Source organism: Penaeus monodon, chromosome 10, assembly GCF_015228065.2.
Source record: "Penaeus monodon isolate SGIC_2016 chromosome 10, NSTDA_Pmon_1, whole genome shotgun sequence".
Taxonomy (NCBI): Eukaryota; Metazoa; Arthropoda; class Malacostraca; order Decapoda; family Penaeidae; genus Penaeus; species Penaeus monodon.
The window spans coordinates 18868472-18873471 of record NC_051395.1 but is presented as its reverse complement, the minus strand read 5'-3'; the positions used below and the strand labels follow the sequence as shown (position 1 = coordinate 18873471).

General features: G+C 52.2%; 1 protein-coding gene across 1 annotated transcript in view; it reads right to left on the bottom strand.

Moving 5' to 3' along the window:
* LOC119577561 overlaps positions 1–3943 on the bottom strand; it is a 53254-nt gene extending 49311 nt beyond the window's left edge. Inside the window, exon 1 of the mRNA XM_037925146.1 lies at positions 3900–3943. The gene's annotated coding sequence lies outside the window, so the exon portion shown is untranslated. The remainder of the gene's footprint in view (positions 1–3899) is intronic.
* Positions 3944–5000: the final 1057 nt, after the last annotated feature.

Below are 5000 nucleotides of genomic sequence, written 5' to 3'. Positions count from 1 at the left end.
ACGACCCATCTCGGAGTAACGGGCATAGCGCCGCTGGCGTCACAGGGACGTCGTTTTGCGTCCGTAAGAGACAGGATACGCAACACGGCCGCGTCGGAAGCTGGCACGTATCATAAAACCGGGCGTGTAAATAGCACGCTGCTACACGGACCTACATGTGCTGAAACCGTCGGGCAAGAACGGCAAGCGTGTTCACAAATAACAATGTGAAGGAGGATATTGTTAATAATTATATTATAAATATCATTGCGCTTATCACAATAATAGTGACACCACAACTACAACGCTATTGTTGAATTTCACCCCTAATCGTCTCTATCTCCTACGTTTATCTACTATAACACATTTGTCCAATTCATGTTTTAAAAAATTACAATATTATATATATATATATATATATATATATATATATATATATATATATATATATATATATATATATTTACAGTATACATCAGTAACTATAATAGGTGCTGATGTCAAGTGTTTTTGTCTCCTTTGCCTTTCCTAGATCGAAGTCTGCTGAGAATCCGCTCCCCTTCCCTCCGTCGAACAGAGCGCAGCGGCAAAGCGCCCCCTCCCCATATGGTGCCTCCCCCACCCCTCCGCCTCTCGCGCCTGCACCATTACCGTAACATACGAAGGGCCATCTCGCGAGGCGCCCCTACACGGATGTTCCCCCGAGACCATCATTATAAGAGGTAAGGCGTGTGGTAGGGCGCGCCTCCCGTCCCTGGCGCTAGGAGAGGAAGGTGGGCAGTTGAGAGGCGGGGGGGGGGGGGGGAGAAGAAAGAACTGTAATTTCCAGCACTTCATTTCTTTCCATATTGGCCTTTTATATGAGTGGAGCGATATTAAAGTGTGATTAACTTATCATTCCAGTGTGTTGTTCTTGTTAATGTTATCATTATCTACCATGATCTCAACTTATCATCAATGTCATTCCTACTAATAGGATCGAGCAATCCTCCTCATCACTAATATACTCGTTCCCGTGAGGCAAAGGCCCAGATAAGGTCTGCCGGAGGACGCAACAAGCTCTATTCCCCGAAAGAGCCCAGACGGAATGAACATGGAAGGGAAGCGAGTCTTAAAACAATTCACCGGGTCTGACAATGCTGCATGAGTTTTCTGATCCGCTCCAACGCATGCAAACGACGACGTTACGTTACGCGCCAGTAAAACTGCTCACCTCTGCATATGCACGTTACTATATGCACCGCTACTCGGGGCCGCCATGCGAATATGAGTGTAGGACGGGGGATCAAAACAGCCCCGGCCTGACTCCTTGCCCAGGACCTGCTGCCGACAGACACGGGGACGACCGCGACACACGGGAGCTCGCGTGTAGGGGCTCGGCCTCGACCGCAGCCACCACTACGTAACCTGACTCTAACCAACTGCTCCGGAGTGCGATACCCCTATAGCATCACGTGCTTCACCAACGGCTTTCAGGGCATCGAAGAGGGACGGCAGTAAAATCATAACCTAGTAATATTTACAGTATATGTGGGATCTTGAGATACCACTTCACAGAAGAATAATGCTATTCTCACTCTGTCTCTCTCACCCATCCAGCTCACTCACTCACTCACTCACTCACTCACTCACTCACATACACACTCGTGCACAAGGACTAACAAACAAATAAACAGGTGCACAGGATCCACTATTATATAAGCCCTGCACCTATGTATATAGGTGTGTACCCAAAGCTGCAGACCCAGTGTTCATTCTCCCCGCCTCCTGAATTCGCATACCGTGACCACCCGTGACCTAAGACGCGCCTCGCCTTGACCTTTCCGGGCCATTCCTTCATCCTAGTATAAGGAACACTAATGTTGGTGCGATAAAAAGAGATAAAGGTCTTCATTTTCCAACAGGAAACAGGACTTTAAAGTGCTTGCTCTCGTATTCACTGAGGTTGCAAACAAGTTCTGCCTTCACGTACCATGCAAGTACCCAAGTCGTGCCCCAAATCACAATCCCCGCTAAAACGTAATGCATACCCACACCACCTCCTGCCGACACGATCCCGTTTTCAACCCCAAAACCTATGTTTCTATATTAGCAATCTTGCTTCGTCATTAAAACGATCCAATTACAAGATAAAAGGGAGTCGAAAGTCTCCACGAGAGAAATCTATATCTCGATATTAGGGGAAAAGTCCGGATGAAAAAATAATGTTATACATTAAGATAACGTGCATCAGGTCGGTGGTTCCGTCGGGTGTCTGAGCAGCACAATAAGGAAGCTAGATGTCTGCAGAAGGCCAGGAGATGAGAAGGGTAGAGCATCGCCGGCACCGCAAGCGGAGGGAAGGGACATGCGCGGATGGCAAGCAGGTCAGCATTCCACCCTTCAGCGCCTACTCGGCCCTCCACCACCCTCTCCCTCTCCGCCCTCCTTCCACTGCCCAAGACTCAACCTGCTCTCCCGCCCCAGCCCATCTCCCGGCGGTGACGCAACACTCCCTCCCCGTGTGTACCCTCGGCGGGCTCGGCCTCACGTCGGCGCGGGTATCGACAGTCGCATTAAAGTGAGCGAAACTCTCACGGTAAGTCACCGAGCTCAGGGAGCATTTAACGTCAGAAGCCGCCAGAACTTCATGAGCGGGAGAAGGAAGAGGGGGAAGAGGAGTAGGAAGGGGAGGAGGAGAATGGCCGCGGGGTGTCCGACAAGGTTCTTTATAGCGGGGTTGCTGAGGGCACGTACAGGCAAGCTGTGGTGGCCGCGAGCCTGCAACGGACCTGCCCGCCGCCACTCACTCCTGCGACCTGACCCACCCATCCACCCACCCAGCTCTTGTACAAATTTTTAACATCAACAGCATCGCATTCTGAGGAAGGAGAGGGTCAATGGAGAACTTGCAACCACACTGCACAATGTCTGTGCTGTGTGGGCGCTGGCAATCCATGCACCTGTCCTCTCCAGAGAAGTGTACACGAGCCCAGGGTCCGTACTTCAATGCACCTTGACCAGACCAACGGAAACATGCACGTACATTTTATGTGATTATAACACGTTTCGTCCTGGAAGCATACCATTCAATTGAGTACTTCCTGGGCACACAGGCATGTGCAGAGTTACTGTGTAACACATTTACTGATATTCCACGTGATGATTTCACTCTGGGTCTCTCCAGGATCCCTTGTTGAAGAACACCGTCGTCACAAATGCCAACGTCATCTTACCTGTTGCTACAACAAACGCTCGGCCGCGACTCTGAACTCACGCATGTGTATGTTCATATTGTTAAACACACAAACACACACACACACACACACACACACACACACGCACGCACGCACGCACGCACGCACGCACGCACGCACGCACGCACACACACAGACACACGCGCGCACGCCAAAACAAAAAAGTGACAGGTGATATTTTCAATACACATCACTTTCCTTTCCGAGGTGACAGGTTTGCCCATCGCACTGCATTCTCTCTCCTGTCACCAATGACTGATTTCGTGACAATGGCTTCCAAAGATAACACAATCGTAATCACAATGGTGGATGATTCGGTAAGGATCACACTTCATACTGGACGTCGGCCGCGTCCAGCATGCACTCGGTATCACCATAGGTGTTGGCCACTACACTCAGGTCACCACAGCACTATAAACGGGAGAACCAACCACAATCATCGCAACACTATCGTCCGCGCGCCTCGACATCTGCAAGTGACAGAGGAATGTTTCACGAGGCTTATTCACTAATTTTGTTGTTCACTTCACAGTTGGTTTGCCAACGCGACACTAAGGACCGAACTCGTCCCTACTGGGGCGAGGTTCACCAGAAACCACATGTCGCCCCCGGGGAGGCTTTTCAAACCCCCAGGGGCGTGTGTACAGGCGCGGGCATGCGACGAGCCATCCGCGCCTGTCGTACCTGACGCGCTACAGCGACCCTCGCAGCCAGGCGTCCACAGCCACACTAACCCTGCCTCAGCTCAGCTCCAGCCCGGCCCCTAAACGCGCTCACGCAGCCCGGCCAGGCACCTCCGCCCCCGCCCCGCCCCCGCCCACCCCCGCCCGGGCCCCGTGCTCGTCCCCGCCCAGCCACAGGGGCCACACACAACACTCGCCCATTAACATGTTTAGGCATCAATTCCATCGGGACTTCAGATGCAATTGCAGGAGAGTAACGGCTGAACAGAGGTATTCCGTTCGCAAAAAATCGGATTCCAGAAAATAACCAAACAGGAATCAATGACATCAATTAATCATCCGAGCAAAGCCCAGGATTCTCCCCTCTCGGTCATCATCCACGTCGGGGCTCCGTCAGGCCGCCCAAACACGGGCTTCGGTCACTGCGCGTTCGAGGCCCGTGAGGAGGAGGGCCGGGACCAGCGCGGTGCGTGCGCGCGTGCGTGCGTGTATGTGTGTGGATATTTTAGGGAGGGATGGTGGGAATTAAGTAGATGGGTAAGCAGGCAGGCAGGTAAGCAACAAGCAGGTAGGTAGGTAGGTAGGTAGGTAGGTAGGTAGGTAGGTAGGTAGGTAGGTAGGTAGGTAGGTAGGTAGGTAGGTAGGTGGTTGAATGAGTGGGTAGGTGGGTGGATGGGTGAATGGGTAAAATGGGTGGATGGGTGCGTGGGTGGATAAATGGGTGCATGGGTGAGTGATTGTGTAGTTGGGTGAGTGTGTGGGTGGGTTAACAGGTGAGTAGGTAGGATAAGAATGTGCGTGCAGCCCCCATGTAACCCTGTCCCTCCTCAACGGCAATCCACCTCCCCGCACACGCCCACTTGCATGGCCCGTCTCGCCGCTGGCCTCTGGCTCTCCCGAATAATGCCTTTTTCTTACCCAACCACCCTCTTTAGCGTTTTAAATGTCCAAATTCTATCCGCATCCTAATCCTCTGGCTGACGAAGGTCCTGACTTCGGCCATTGTTCCCCAAAGCCAACTCCTCCCCAGCCATGCCCCCTTTCCCTCCGGAACGCCGCTGGCTCTCCCACGACGGCGCTCACGAGCCTCTCTCGCGCTGAC